A 16,294-nucleotide genomic window follows, 5' to 3' on the forward strand; every position below is an offset into this window, starting at 1 on the left:
CATGGTTCCTTTTGCTCATTTCAAGGTCTGTTGTGATACCATGGCTGTTAGCAGTTTCTTATGATAAAACATGGGCTTGAGACCTCTTCAACTGTCCTTGTAACTTTCAACTAATCATATCCACGGTGCAGCATACAGTGACAAATAAAAGCAAATGACAAATATTTCAGTACCATTTTCCACAATTGTCTATGTGCTCCAATTTCTCCTTGTTCTCCTTGTTTTCCCCCTGCCCCAGCAATTTGGACTTGACATTTAAACTTGATCTTCCAAGTATTGATCCTTAATATTCTCTAGGGATTTTGCCTCATACTTGCCTTTATATTCTTCAACTCATAGCTCTCCTAGAGGAAGCTCTAGACTGGCTTTGGCCCCAGGACTCAATCCTAGTACTGTTCTTCCTAAAGGACTCTCCTTTCCACCAGAGTCTGCCTTACCAGTTGGTTGTTTTTCCACTGTGCTCCTACTGTTGCTCCATGGTCATCTTCTCTCTCTTTACATGAACACACTCTGCACCCAGCTTCACTTTACCCCATCTCCCTCCTTTGAGCTCTTCTTTGCATCCACTCTTAATTAATGCTTTTCTCTCTTGACCAGAGCACTATATCAACCAAGAGAGGCCTCTTGGGCTTCTAAGGGTGCAGGAACCACATCTTTTTCCAGGAGACCTATCAATCTACTTACTTAAATTATAACAGGAAACCTAGTTGTTACAACTTATATTTATTGAACATATATCTCTGTCTCTGGTGGTGGCTTGTATTCGGCTGGTAGAGCTGCCACAATAAAATACCACAGACTGGATGGCTTAAACAATAGAAATTTATTTCTCACAGTTTGGGAAGCTGGAGTTCCAAGATCAAGGTGCTGGTAGGGTTGGTTTCTGGTAAGGTGTCTCTTCCTGGCTTGCAAATGACTGCCTTCTTGCTGTGGACTCACATGGCCTTTTCTCTGTGCATGTACAATACTGGTGTCTCTTTGTTCACTTATGAGGACTAGTCTGATTGGATTACGGCTCCATCTTTATGACCTCATTTAACCTTAATTACCTCCCTAAAGGCCTTACATACAAATACAGTCATATTGGGTGTTAGGGCTTCAACATATGAATTTTAGGGTACACAATTCAGGCCATAACAGTGCATTACAAACTTTACTTACAGTATCTCACTTATTTCTCTCAACAGTTCCATGAGGTAGGTGGGTGCTCTTATCATTCCCATTTTACATATGCAGAAACTGAGATTCATTTTGGACAAGGTTACATTTGTGGTACCTTTGGTAGATTTCATACTGAATCCCAGGTCTGATGAAACCCACAGCTCACTCCTTTAATCTTTCCTGTATATGGCCTCTCAACGATTATCTAGCTATTTTAAAGGATTTACATAAGTTAACTCTAATTCATGGGATAACTCTTTTTCTGTCACTGGTTATGAGTAACTTAGCAACCTCTAGAATTATTTAGTCAAAAACCCTTGCTGCCCATATGATCTGCAAGACCTGTACTGCTTTAGGCTGATTGTGGAGGAGTCTTGGAAGACAGTGGAAGTCAATTCAATGTAAGGGTGTTAACACTGGGGCTGTAGCTGTGTGCAGGATTCTGTGATTCGATTTTATAGCATTCTGGTAAAAGGACTATTTGACAAGCTTCCATGATTTTAAGTAAGAAGAAAAATATGTGTGTGTGTTGGAAGGGAGTGAGGGTGGGTGGGTGAGTGTGTGTAAATGTGGCAACAGGAAGGGTGGAAGGGGAATGAAAATGAAAAATAAATTAATATTTATCGAGCATCAATTATATACTAGAAAATTTGCTTTGCTAAACTGTAACATTTTGTTTAATCCTTGCTAGGCCTGCTTTTTTAATTAAAAGTTTTATTGAGATAATTATAGTAACATGCAGTTGTAAGAAATAATAGAGAGAACCTGTATACTTATTTGTGTGTGTGTGTATATATATATATACGCGTGTGCTTGTGTTTAGTTCTATACAATTTTATTATACATGTAGGTTTATATCCACAACCACTGTTAAGACCAAGAAGAAATAGTTTCATCAAGGCAAGGACACCTTATATTCTCCTTTTATAACATGTTTACCTCCTTTCCTGTCCCAAACCCCAGCAACAATTAATCTGCCCTCCATTTCTAAACTTTTATCATTTCAAAAATGTTTTATAACTGGAATCATACAGCATATAATGTTTTGGAATTGACTTTTCTCACTCAGAATAGGTCCCTGAACATTCATCCAAATTGCTGCATGTATCAATAGTTCACTCTTTTTGTCAATAAGCAGTATTCCGTGTATATACGTATCCCAGTTTGTTTAACCATTCTCTTTTTGATAGATATCTAGGCTGATTCCGGTCTGTGTCTATTACTATTAAAGCTGCTATTGACATTCATGCACAGGTTTTTGTGTGGATATAAGTTTTCTTTTCCCTGGAACAAGTGCCTGAGAGTGTAATTTCAGGATCCCTCTAGGTGAGGGAAGAGAGTTTGGGGCCCAGAGTGACAAAGAGACTTCTTGTATGGGCCAATTGCTGGAGTACCCTCTTGCTGGTTCTTTTCACTCACTTCAGCATGTCTTGGTGGGGTGAGGGAGTCTAAGACATGACTGAACTGGAGAGCACTTCTCTTGGCTGCTTATTATTGGTAGGGCTCCCTGTTGGTCTCCTTTGTGGGAGTTGCTAGGTCAGGGATAGGGAAACGCCAAATCCGAGTTGCCTTCTCTTCCTTTGAGTGGGAGCACATGAGACACTGTGCTGCTGGGTAGTCCCTCCAGTGTTGTAGTCTCAAAGGGCTTCATCTTCTCATCACCTTTCAGATCTCTCCTTTAGTTGTCTCTTTCATAATTTCAGGGACTTAATGAGGAGAAGCAAGGCAAAAGAGGACTATGGAGTCTTGGCTAGACAGGAAATCTAAGTCTAAGCAAAGAGATAGGAAATTCGGGACAGAAAAAGTCTGAGCAATTGGCAATGGGTGTGTTCACTGTCCTTTATTGTCTAGTCAGAACAATGTTACAGAGCAGTGACCCTTACTGGTTTTAGCCTTTTGCATGTGACAGTTTTCCTAGTTTTCATATGTCTAGATCGCCATTCTCACACCCTTGATTATGGGGTGGACGTGGAGTGGGTAGGCAGACAATAGAAGATTCATTTTCACACTGGGCATCTGTTTCAAAGCCAAGATTCATGCCTCTTTTATAATTTCTTCTAGAACAGAAATGGTTGGGTATGATAAGACCCAACCATAACTCCATGGCCTTATTGAGGTGGATCAGCGGGCAGGTCATCCTTCCCTGTTCTTTAGAACCAACACTGAACATCAAGCTGGCACAAGCTTTGGACAAAGAAACCTGTCAGAGGCTTTGCAAGCATTACATGTTCCATTTGTTGTGAGAGCATGAAATTTACCTTTCTGAAAAAGGAGCACTCAGAATTTTGTTTGACTAATTTAGTAAGTTACAAGATTTTGTATGTCGGTGTTTTTCTTGAGAGACAGAAGACTAATAAATCTATGATAGAGGTCAGGGCACTTTCAGCTTCTGTAGTAGAATTTGTGTAAGAATCTCGTGAACAGTGCTCATAAGAATCTTATAGGTTAAGTATTATTTTCTCTATTTTACAGATTGATGGTGCTCTATCTCAGCAAACATAAATGACTTAACCTCTGGTTAATAAGGGACAAGAGAATCCACTTAGCTTTGAGTCCTAGTGATGATTCAAAAGCCCACGCTGTTCCTTCAATTTAGTTAAACTTTTATTCAGTGTCATGTTTTGTGTTAAGATCCAAGGAACAAATAAGGAGTCAGACATGGTCACTAGTTTCCAGGGATTCACACTCTTATGGGTACACTGGACTCTTCGTGTTAACTTTATTTGCACCCCATCCCCAGTCTTTCTTGTTTTGTCCATCCAATAGTAATTAAAGCTAACCCCTATACCTATCATATGCTGGCCTTAGCCAAGAAATGTCCCATTGTACATTTTAAAATTCTGTGATTTTTTTTTTCTGTTTCTCTCTTCAATTTTCCTTTAGGTGAAAGTTACATGGATACAGACACAAGCTAAAAATTTGATGGACAATAAGGGACATGTTCCATTTCCCAGTGTAAGGAATCTATTATTCTTTTTTATATCTGATGTCTTAAAAATGATGGCAATGATTGTGTTTCCATTAAAAAAATCATTCTTACATGATTTCCTGAATAAATGACATAAATAGTGCTTATTTAAATGGGAGCTTAATGGGAAGCTTTCATAACAGATTAAATATTTCAATGTTCAAAAATGTAAATTTTATCCATAATAAGAACAAAGTATTTCTTACTTTTTGTATCGTCACTCTCTTACCCTGCTATGGTAAATGTTTTGTCTCTTTTAACTTCATTTAGATGTGGCAGCAGGTAGAGAAGGAAGACTCCAACTATAAAGCTTTTATAGTCAAGGACATCTAGTTAGAATCTTAGCTCTGCCATTCACTTGCTATATGACCTTAGGCAAGTGACATAGCCTTGCCGAACATTAGTGTCTTTATTAAGAAAAGGCATGGGAGAATATACCAACCAACAGTAATGTATTCTCTCACAGTTTTGGAGGCCAGATGTCCAAAATCAAAGTGTCAGCAGGACTCCCACTGGAGGCTCTAGGGGAGAATTCATTCCTTGCCTCTTCTAGATTCTGGTGGCTGCCAACATTCCTTGGTGTTCTTTGGCTGGTGGCCACATCATTCTAATCTCTGCCTCTGTCATCACATTGCCTTCTTCTGTAATCTCCTTCTGCCTGTCTCTTACAAAGACACTAACATGGGCCAGGCGCAGTGGCTCACGCCTGTAATCCCAGCACTTTGGGAGGCTGAGGCGGGCAAATCACCTGAGGTCGGGAGTTCAAGACCAGCCTGACCAACATGGAGAAACCCCATCTCTACTAAAAATACAAAATTATCTGGGCGTGGTGGCGCATGCCTGTAATCCCAGATACTTGGGAGGCTGAGGCAGGAGAATTGCTCGAACCTGGGAGGTGGAAGTTTTGGCGAGCCAAGATCACGCCATTGCACTCCTGCCTGGGCAAAAAAAGCGAAACTCCATCTCAAAAAAAAAAAAAAAAAAAAAGACACTAAAATGTTATTTACAGTTCACCTGGATAATCAAAGATAATCTCATCTCAAAAGCTTAACTACATCTTCAAGACCTTTTTGCTTATAAGGTAACATTTACCTGTTCCAGGGATTAAGACTTGATATCTTCAAGTGGCCATTATTCAGCCTACTACAGGATCCATTTAGGTAAAGCTTAGTGGGTATATCTATGTATTTTCACAGTCATTTTCTTGTGCAGTTGTTACTAGCCATCCTGATAGAATAATATAATTCTACTTCCCATGATGCTAATTTATCTCTCACTGTAACATGAAGGTTCAGGATCATATTGTGATATGAACCTGTCCTTTGGAACTTGGAACCAGGAGTATAAAGGTAGGTAGTGGAGGAGAAGCAAACAGGGAGCCAGAAACTGATCTGTGAAAAATAATTGTAAATATCACAGTGTATCTATGAAAGAAATTTGATAGAGATTTTTGTACATTTGGAAATCCTAATAATGCACCTGTCGTTGTCAATAACAGGTTGTAAAGTGGAAAGAAACTTCTTAAACTATGGATTTTTAACAAATTTCCACCATTTGCGCTAGAAAAAAGACTGAATTATCTTTCTGTTTTCCATATAGAAAATATTATAAAAGACTAAGGAATATGCAGTCAAAATGTAGAAAATAATGTACAGTAGAGGTGTATCAGGCAGTTAATTTGTCAAAAATATTAATTTTTGGAAATTTTCATGGTATCTGCCAGGTTTTAAAGATTTTGTAAGTTGTTGTGTTTTCTCATTCTAAATAAAAATTAACTTTTGCAGTTGATTTTGTATGTATCTTCTAAAATGGCTCCCCAGAATTGTTCAAATTTTAGGTACAATAAAACCTAGAAGAGCTCAGGCCCTTTCCAGAATGTTCTGTGGTTCAGGCATGCTCTCTTGAGAGTGAGTGAAAGGACAGTTTATCATATGCATAAAGGGGAGCTGCCTCAGGAGACAGAGCTCTTCAACAATGACAAGAAGTCAGTCTTCTTTACAGCTTGGCAAAGCTGGCAACACAGAGCAGTTGCTCTCCAGTTACTTGTCTGGGGTATCTTCCTCAACTTGGTGCTTCTCCCAAGTGTGGCCACAAAACCAAATACTTACGGTGATTTGTTGAATGAGGGATGTGCAGTGCATTCATCCATTCTTTGCACGCGCTCATCTCTTTCCCTGGACCAAGGTAGACCATCAGAAATGTGTGTGGATGTCCCTGGCGAATTGCTCTTCTTGGGTTATATTTATATGGTGGCACCAAGGGAAGTGTGAGAAACTTCCCTTTGAACCTGTTTCTGTATTTACTGTAGGGATGCTGTTGAGGAAGTTGTCCATTATATTCCTGTTTATGAGAACCCAGGGGAGACATTTCTCTCTGGCTCTTTTGAGTATCAGATCTGATTTTTTATCGTATGGATGTTGTAAGACATGTGCCTGGTTTTGTCTCTCACATCTCACGTCTCTTGTGAAACAATGGGGACTTAGAACATGCATTCGGGGCATCAATATTACCCCTGGCTCCATCTCAACTACTTTTATTTTCTCCTCTACCCTACTTTTCTTATTTGCTTCTTATTGGTTTTTATCTTATATAATTAAATGTATTTATGTAAGCCACCCTAAAATTAGTATGCAACAATGTGGGCAGAAATAATCATTTAAAAACCATGTTAAGTGATTAAAACAACAATAAAACATCTAAAGCACATTTCCCCTCAAGGCATTATTAATTACCTGATATTTCTGCACAGGCCTTTTGCCAACAGGTCAGAATCATATTAGTGAAAAAGGATCCAGGTTTTATTAATGAAACTTTAGACATTTTCAGTGAAAAGAAAAAAAAAATCTTATTGTTTCCCCATTTACGTTTTTCTTTTCCCTTTTGCATTATATTGTTCATTTAAGAGTACAAAGGTTCTCTGAAGTCCCCAGTTCTTTTTTATTTAAGTAGTTTTAGTCAAATTACACATAACAAAGATGACAAAGGCCTTTCTAATCTTCAGTGCTTTCTGCTCCTGGGAAAACTCAGCCCTCCTGTTCTTGTTTCCCTTTCCTGAGTCAGCGCTTGGCTAGTCCAAGGCTATGGGGCTCCAGGTCAGACAGTTAGAAATAATAAGCATAGAGAGATAGAAGAAACAACAGCCTACAGTTTAAATTTGAAAAGGAGACTTGCTCTTTAGGTGGCAGAATAACTTTGTTGTTAACACAGTTCTGAAAAGAAGGACTAGGGCTATGGGGTGTCAAGAACATGAAAAACATGGTGTTTCTTTAACCTCACTTAAATTAATTGTGATGCTAAACTACAGAGTGGGATAATACCCCTGTATGGCTTCTCCTTGACCTCTGTGTAGCATTCCTTTCTCCCAGGACCCCTCTGGAATGAGGATCTTATGACTTACTGTCAGACAAGGTAGGTCAGAGAATTTCTTTATGGCCATCTCCTACTGTTGTGCCAGACCCCTACTGACTCCAACAGGGATAGCATCATGTCCTAGAGGCAGAAGAATAGAGGAGATCTGGAACCAGCAAAACACACATAGGGTTTATTGAAGACTTACATATGGGGCAGTCCAGTGGTGGTGGGCCGGACCGAAAAACTGCTACCACCTTCCACCTAGCAACCTCCATATAACCCAAAACAAAGGACCTTAATCCCCTGTATGGCCTGCATTCCAAGGCATGGGCCAGGGGTTCGTATGTCCTTCACAGACAAGGAGAGAATCTCTAGGTTTGCCACTCCTGGATTTCTTAGCTCAGAGCTCCAAACACACATTCTTCTTAGACTTGAGGGTCTTTCTCAGGGTATGCTTAAATTGTTGCTGTCAGATGCATCTACTATACACCTACACAGAAAGGTGGGAGATAGAGCGGCTTTGCTTCTGAGGCTTTCCAATCCCCTTTAGTTCAGAGTACTCAGCACACTAAAGTGCCATAATTTGGCATGTTGTTTTCTGAGCCCTGACACCTTCATTTCTGTTATTGCTAAAATTTCTTGCCTCATCGACATGGCCAATTTTTAATTATATATCTACATTAGATTCACCTTGTAATTTATTTTTGACCTGGTGGCCATCTGATTTAGAGTTTAGGTAGTAATATTTTATTTCAGGATTTATGAATCAGTTTTCTATTTGACATCTCCCTGACTGTCAAAGTTCTTATGACCTTGACATGGCATTATTTTATGTACTTCCCCAGGCTCATACTCCATCTTAGACACCATTCTTCACTTTATGATTTACTGTCTGTTTGTATGTCCTGTCTATTGGCCATTCACAGGAACACTTCAAATCAATGTTCGCCTTGTGGACCTATGCAAATTACCATCCCGTTTTCTTGACAATCTCTGCTCATGCAGTATCCATTCATGATGGTTTCTTGTCTGCCTTTTCCTAGGCTGCCTTAGAGCTTTTCCATGTTCACATCCTATATTAAATAAAAGGAACATAAAATTAAAGTCCCAATACGAATCATCGAAACTAAACAAGAAACTCTAGACAAAAACATCTACCAGAGAGGAATGACATTGGACAGAATAAAAATGATTAATATTGATTTTGAATGTCTCTCTATACCTAATGGAGTGTGTGTGTAAGTGTACAGGTAAGTAGGAGAATATTTGCTGCTTGGAAAGGATCTCACAATGTAGATGCTGAACTAAACCTCGGTGAAAAGAGATGGAGCTATGCTATCAGGGGCTTATTTACTCTAGCTGCCTTGAGTGGAGGGGCATGATTCCTGTGCCATTGTATATATGCACTTGGCACCCTAGATGCTGGCTTTCTCTGATATGGGAGGGAATGCTGGAAACTCTTCTTACTTGTTAGTAGGTAGCAGGAAAGCCTGTACATCTTGCCACCATGCCATTTCCCAAAGGGCGCTTACCTGCCACCTTCTGTCTCTGTTGTCTTATATCAACCTTTCTTAGTGCAAGCAAGTCAAGTGCTCCATGAATATTTAATTTCATGAACTTGTAGGACTGTTTACTTAGAGTGTCATTTCTGCTTCAGGATAGGTCCATCTTTGATTCATTAAATGTTTTTATGCAATAATTGCTATATTAGAATATTTTCCTTTTGGTTGCTCTGTTGTAAGGCTCTAGAAGTTATGTACACTATGTGTAAATCATGTTGCACATTCATTCTCTTTCTTTACCCCAATCCCCATAATCTCAGTGTACCACATTAACAAAAGCATCCTCAAAAGGAATCCAAGAAAAATGATACACACCATTTGATCAGTAAAGACCATATTATACAGTCAAAGGGACATTAAAACAAACAACAGCAATGCTTAACATGCTGAGCACTTACAAGGTGCTAGGCACATAGAAAGCAATTTGCATATAGTTTAACTAATCTAATAACAAGCTTAAAAGTGTGTAATTATAGAAATACAGAAGCATATGGTTCTTGTTCTCCACTCTAGAGAGGAAAAGGCCAGCTGGCTGGCTCCTAGAGGAATTCACTACCTTTGTGAATTTCTTGAGAACCAGGACCTGGCTCTCAGTCTCATGTGCCTAAACACCTGATCAGCTTAGTGAATGTGGATTCATCTCTCGGGGTGAATCATAAGCCAAGAAGAAATCACCATCAGACAAACCCAATACTCAAACCCACATGCTCAGCGTATGCATGTCAGGGGCTCAACAGGAGACAGATGGCATGCTGAAATTAGGATATTTGAGGGAGGGCTTAATAAAAGGAGTTATTTATTAATCATACAAAAGTGTGGGCAGGAGTAGAAAAACCATACAGGATAGTATGGAACTGAAAGCTAGTAAAAATTTCTCTGTTTCCACCTAGGCTTAAGAATGGTAGCCCAGGCCGAGCCCCGCCGCCTCCCTCGGGCTGCAGCTCCCGGCGTGCCCCGCACTCTCCGCTGCCCACCCGCTCGCCCGCCCCTCCTTCTCCTCCCAGTGCCACAGAGCCGGAGCCCGAGCTGCCGCCGCAGCCACAGCCGAGGGCACTATGGCTTCTGGAGTTACAGTGAATGATGAAGTCATAAAAGTTTTTAATGATATGAAAGTAAGGAAATCTTCTACACAAGAGGAGATCAAAAAGAGAAAGAAAGCAGTTCTCTTCTGTTTAAGCGATGACAAAAGACAAATAATTGTAGAGGAAGCAAAGCAGATCTTGGTGGGTGACATTGGTGATACTGTAGAGGACCCCTACACATCTTTTGTGAAGTTGCTACATCTGAATGATTGCCGATATGCTTTGTACGATGCCACATACGAAACAAAAGAGTCTAAGAAAGAAGACCTAGTATTTATATTCTGGGCTCCTGAAAGTGCACCTTTAAAAAGCAAGATGATTTATGCTAGCTCTAAAGATGCCATTAAAAAGAAATTTACAGGTATTAAACATGAGTGGCAAGTAAATGGCTTGGATGATATTAAGGACCGTTCGACACTTGGAGAGAAATTGGGAGGCAATGTAGTAGTTTCACTTGAAGGAAAACCATTATAAAATGACAGTCAAGTGCCATCTGGATCTTAAGGAGCTTGCATTTCTCCAGCTCAGTCCATTGGAATAGTATTAGGTTTTGTTTTTTTGTTTTTTTTCCCCCTTTCCACTGGGCCCTTCCAACACAATGAATGAAGGAAATATCATTTATTTAAGCAGCCAATCAGTGATTGCCATTAGACTGTTTAATACTGTTACTTTTATGTAGAACCCAAGGAATGCCTTCCTGTCATATTTTAGCCAAAACAACTGGTTATATGCCTCCCTTGCAGCAAGCACTACAATGTATGTGATCGTCAATGTGAATAGCTTAGAATACTGCAAAGGATAAGCTAATTGAATGCCTTGAAAGTATTATCCACTGGTCAGATGGTCAACTTTTTTCAGTATTATTTATAGTTGCACTTGATTGCAGTTCTGTGAGGCTTGAGCATTCATACACCTCACCTGCCTTGGCAAGCCTATTTTTGTGACATGGCAGCACGGATATAACACTATGCATTAAAAGCACTTTTTGTAACAAGTTTAATATCCTAAAAGGAATGCCAATTAAGTTTTGTTAACTGTGTCATCAACTTATCCTAGTACCTCAGTGTTCATTCCTGTTACCTGCATACCTTCTTAAAAGAAATAGCTGTTATTAATGCCTTTTTGTTTTCCATTGAGTGTACACTACTGAATAAGTGTAGGACTTTTATGTTTACCATGTGAGTCCTGCAACACTAAAGATATTTTGAATATCAGTCATGATGGCAATTTCTGTATAAAAGAGCCTTAAATGGAACATTGTTTTGAGATCAAACTCCCCACCCTTACAAACATGGCCACGTTGCAATAAAAATTGTGGCATATTAAAAAAAAAAAAAAAAAAAAAAAAAAAAAAAAAAAAAGAATGGTAGCCCATTCTCTAGGCCTAAAGGAAAGAGGAGAGGAAGTGGTTTCAATGAGAGAGTCTTGGGGTGAGAGGGCCACCTTGACAAGAGCTGCAATCTTTAGTCAAAGAACTCAGCCAGCCCAAAGCAACCTTACAGGGAGGGAATTGTGAGAATTAATGCCCTGAAATCACTTTTCCTCTCCAGGCTCGAGGCAGGGCTTTCTATTGATGAAGTCCAACAAGAAGCCACAAGGCAAGACTTTTTTAAGGCAGTCTATACAGGTCAGCTTCCTAAAGGGCAGGGTAGAAAGGGTAGAGAGTAAATACGGACAGGCAAAGGAAAATATTTCAGCACTGAATATCTTCTCCTTAAGCCAAACCTGGGTCAGAACCCACTTCACAAATTCATCATGAATAATTACCACACTAGGAGCTAGGAATCCTTAAAGTTAATGTAGTCGGCCCATTGCCCACTGTAGGCAGACTATGTGAGAGGCCAGATCGTGATTAGAAATTTATTGGCAAACATGGACTCAAGGGAAACTAGGGGAATGGAGTGATTTATGATGTCAACCCCTGGGGACTGGACTGCTAAAAGCTATAAAGCCCTGTGGCTTCTATAGCTACAAAACAAACTACTATAAAACTTAGTGACTTAAAACAATAAACAAGTATTTTTAATGATTCCATGGGTTATCTGGGTGGTTTTTTTGGGGCTGGCAACTTCTTTGAGGCTAGATGGTCTAAGATGGCCTCACTTATAGGTATGGGGCCTCAGGTAGGATGGTTGGACAGCTGAGGCCTCTCTACATGCAGGTTCTCATTCTCCAGGAGATTGGCCCAGGCCTGTTCATGTGATGTGGGAATAATTCGCAGAAGCAGAGAAGGCAACCCCACTATGTGAGCACTGTTCAAACGTCTGCTTGTTTATATTTGCTAATACTCCATTGGCCAAAGCAAATCACATGACCAAACCCAGATACATGGGTGGAGGAAGAGACTCCATCTCTTGATGAGAGGAGCTTCAAAATATTGTGGACTTTTTTTTTTTTTTTCAATCTACCACACCTTAATTCCACGTTAGGAATGGTCTAACCTGTTGAACAGGAAATACTCAAAATTTCTTCATTGATACTCTTTCTCCCTAACCCAGTGCTTGCAAAATTGTATTTGTGATGTTCTGCTATGTTTTTATGGTTGATTACAACCCTTACTGTGATTGCAGTTGCTACCAGTTCTTACAGCCATTCTGTATTTTGAGATCTATTGGGCCATGAGTCATTGTGTTCATGCTTAAGCTTAATTCTCAAACATAATTTTATTTTCCTTGTTTCTGATTTTTAGGGGATGCTTACATTTAGTTCCCAAGTATTAATAATATGTATTATTATTCTCATTTTACATATTATGGAATTAGGAACACAGACAGTAGAGGTTGGATCAGAATCCAAGTCTAACAGAATCCACAGCCTGCTGTCTTTTATATATATATATATATATATATATTCAGTTGCTTCTTAAAATTTACGTGAAAACACTTTCTAAATATAAAGGAGCATTGTCATCATCATCACTCTTATTAGGATTGTCAGTATTATTGAAAGTAGAGCCCCCCAGTCCACAGTGAGGTAACAGCACTACAGCAGACAATTTCATCCTTCCTTTTTTGTTCTCCTGAGCCAGCAACAAGCACTTCATAAGACTTACATAAAAATCAGTCTTGATTAGAAGGTTCTGAGTTAATGGTTTTCCATTCTATTAAATTGCCACTTATTCTTTTAAATTAGCTGTCATTTCAATAGGGAAGCCAATTGATTGAGCAACCAGGCTATAGGGTGTGCAGATTAAGCCATCTGTGGAGCAAGCATGTTTCATGCTCCCATTGTAGTCCATATAAAGGACAAGGACAGGCCCATAGGTTGCTGAACACTTAATCCCTGCCTTCCAGAAAATCACTGTCCAGTTTAGGGCCATCAAATTAAATTTAATTATGAGTTACCTGAGTCAATATTCCTCTATATTCAAATAAATTGTAGGTCTCTTAGTGGCAGGAATTGGGATGTATACTTCTTTTGTGCAGCACCTAACACATAAGGCACATATTAAGTGTCTGAGAATATTGTTGATTGATATATTGATTGAAGGCTGAAAGAAGTTATGAGTAGGGGTTGATGGGGAATAGTGGCTCCTTCTATAAAATACTATTGGTAAACATTAATCTTTTGGATCAGTAAAGAATTAGGTTTGCCTGCACTAATGGATGCCCAAATCAGAGTGGCTTGCAAAACATAGGGAGTTTACTTTTATTTCACATACCATTAAATTTAGCAGTAGACAGTAAAGAGCTATGGAGGCTTTGTGGATGATATCAGTGACACCATCTCCTTGGGTTTTTCTGCTGCATCATCTCAAACACAAGTATTTATAACCATGCATTATCAATTTATCAGCATCTCACAACACATATTTTGGGAAATGTTAATCTAAATTAAATCTTTCATTTTGCAAAATCAATAGAATTTAATTCAGCAAATATTTATTGAACAAACACTGTATGTCAAAAAACTGTTTTTGAAGCCCTGGAAAAGGATAGAGAAGGAAATCAAGATCCTAAGAGGTGAAGCAACTTGAAAGTTGACATATCAAATGAATGGACTGAGCCAAGGCTAGAGTGTGAACCATGTTCCCTTCTTTTAACAAGCATGACTAAACCTCAAATAATTACATAGAGCAGACTTTCAGGCTTTATTATAATAATTCTCCCATTTCAGGTTAGTAAATGTGCCTCAGAGACAGTGAGTAACTTGCCCTAGGTCACCCAACTATCCAGATATTGAACAACAACTCTTTCCTGATCCATGTGACTCCAGATTTTTTAATTTTTACTTTAGTATGTTTATTGTTTTCCTATTTTATCTTTGACATGACAAAATATAGAACCTGCTTCAGGTATGGGAGGTGGCAGGCTCAAAGGAATTCAGTGCTTAAGTTTCAGGTTAGTTCCTTGTCCTAGCAGGGAGCTCATGCAGGAACATGGAAACAGAGGCTTAGACATTCATGAGGTCAGTGAGCTGGCCATCTTTGATGGCAGTTGGCCCACACATTAGGCTGTACCCTGACCATTTGAGGTCACTGTAGAAGCCAGATGTGTTAGTGCCAGACTATTTCAACATTCCTATTGTTGAGACAGAGAGAGAGAGAGACTTCAATGCAAGACCCAAACATAATTTTCTTAAGCCCTGAACTTGCCAGATGTATACAGCAGTGGCTTCCATGAGTTTTCCAACACTTCTTTCATTATCCTTTCATTCCTTACTATATACTCTCTTTGTTGTACATGCCTTTTACATCCCTTCCACCACCAAATGCTTTCTAAGGTTTCTCCTTTAGATACGTATTTTGAAGTGTTTCCTTTTTCTTTTCCATTACCAGTCTTCAGTGATGCATTCCAAGATTACTATCATGGAGAGATCAAACAGGAGACTGTCACCAGACTCTCACATTCCAGTCTCTTTCTCTGTCCTTCTGGAAAAATCTTTAAACCTTATGCTTTTTCTATGTTCAAAATGTCATATATAATACGTAACCTATATTAACATCCTTTACCAAATGTGGCAAAGACTACTAGTGTCTTACCCATAATTCTTCTCCTCTTATTTTTTGATTTAAAAAGCCCTAGTTTTGTTTAGGTTAGCAAGGTACCTAGTTAAAACAATAACAACAACAAAAACATCACATTTGTAATACTTCCTTGAAAATGTGGATTGCCTACCCATTACAGTAAGAAGAAAACCCTGGATGAGCTCCTAGAAAAATCTATTTAAATAGGGATAACTTAGCTAGGAAAACCAGACTGTGGACTTGACTGATATTCCAGCAGCCATCTTGTAATCATGAGAAGAATGGAATCCATTCACTAAGGAGCAGACAGATAGAAGGCACTTTGTCTCTGAGGACTTCATGGAGCTGCCATGACATCTCTGGACAGGTACTTCTAGAATTATTTTTGCTAGAGAGATAAGTCTAAGCCAAATATAGGCATTTTCTGATTAACCTCAATAATCCATCATCGAAAATAAGACATGATACATGAAAATGCTAATGATGTCTAGTTCCCATTATTTTAAATGAGAAAAATCATGGGTTAAAGGTCAACCAAAACCATCTGACCAATTTCTTAAAACAAAACGAAAACACAGTAAAATGCCAATATGCAAATAACAATTGTGTTGATTTGTAAAATACTCAAAATATCACTTTCTAATATACGAACAATCAATACGGTTGTTAACAAACAATTGGATCTTCCACTTTCAACCAAAATTGAGTTTGAAGAGGCTTCAGAATAAGCCCAATACATCAGCTATGTTTCTTAACATGGAAGCCACAGAAACTGTCCTGCCTGATTTCAGCAGAAGATAATTCATTGAATGTATCTCAGGGCTAGATAATTACCTACAAAATCATAAAAATAAGGCTTGGAAAACAATGAGAACTATGAAGAATTTGGAAAAAAACACACACAAAAAAATATATGAAACAACAGTTTTTAAGACACTAGACATCATGCAAAAAAGGACGGTGATTCCTGAGATCTGAGAAACAAATGAGGTGAACCCTACCATTGGCCCAGCTTACTAACTTCAAATAAATTCCAGGCTGAAGTACAGCGAAGAGGAACTGAGGCAGAGCCAGAAAAATTCCCTGAGTTGAGGAGATGTGGCTGAAGATCTGGCAAGAATCAATGACCTCAACTTCAACCTTAAGAAACTGGAAAAATTTGAGCATTATCAAAAGTAAATATAAGAAAGGAAATAATAAAGTT

General features: G+C 38.9%; 1 pseudogene; it reads left to right on the top strand.

Moving 5' to 3' along the window:
- Positions 1-10,044: 10,044 nt before the first annotated feature.
- LOC135969313 (cofilin-2 pseudogene) lies at positions 10,045-11,339 on the top strand (annotated as a pseudogene).
- The last annotated feature ends 4,955 nt before the right edge of the window (positions 11,340-16,294 follow it).

The sequence above is a fragment of the Macaca fascicularis genome, chromosome X (assembly GCF_037993035.2).
Source record: "Macaca fascicularis isolate 582-1 chromosome X, T2T-MFA8v1.1".
Classification (NCBI taxonomy): Eukaryota; Metazoa; Chordata; class Mammalia; order Primates; family Cercopithecidae; genus Macaca; species Macaca fascicularis.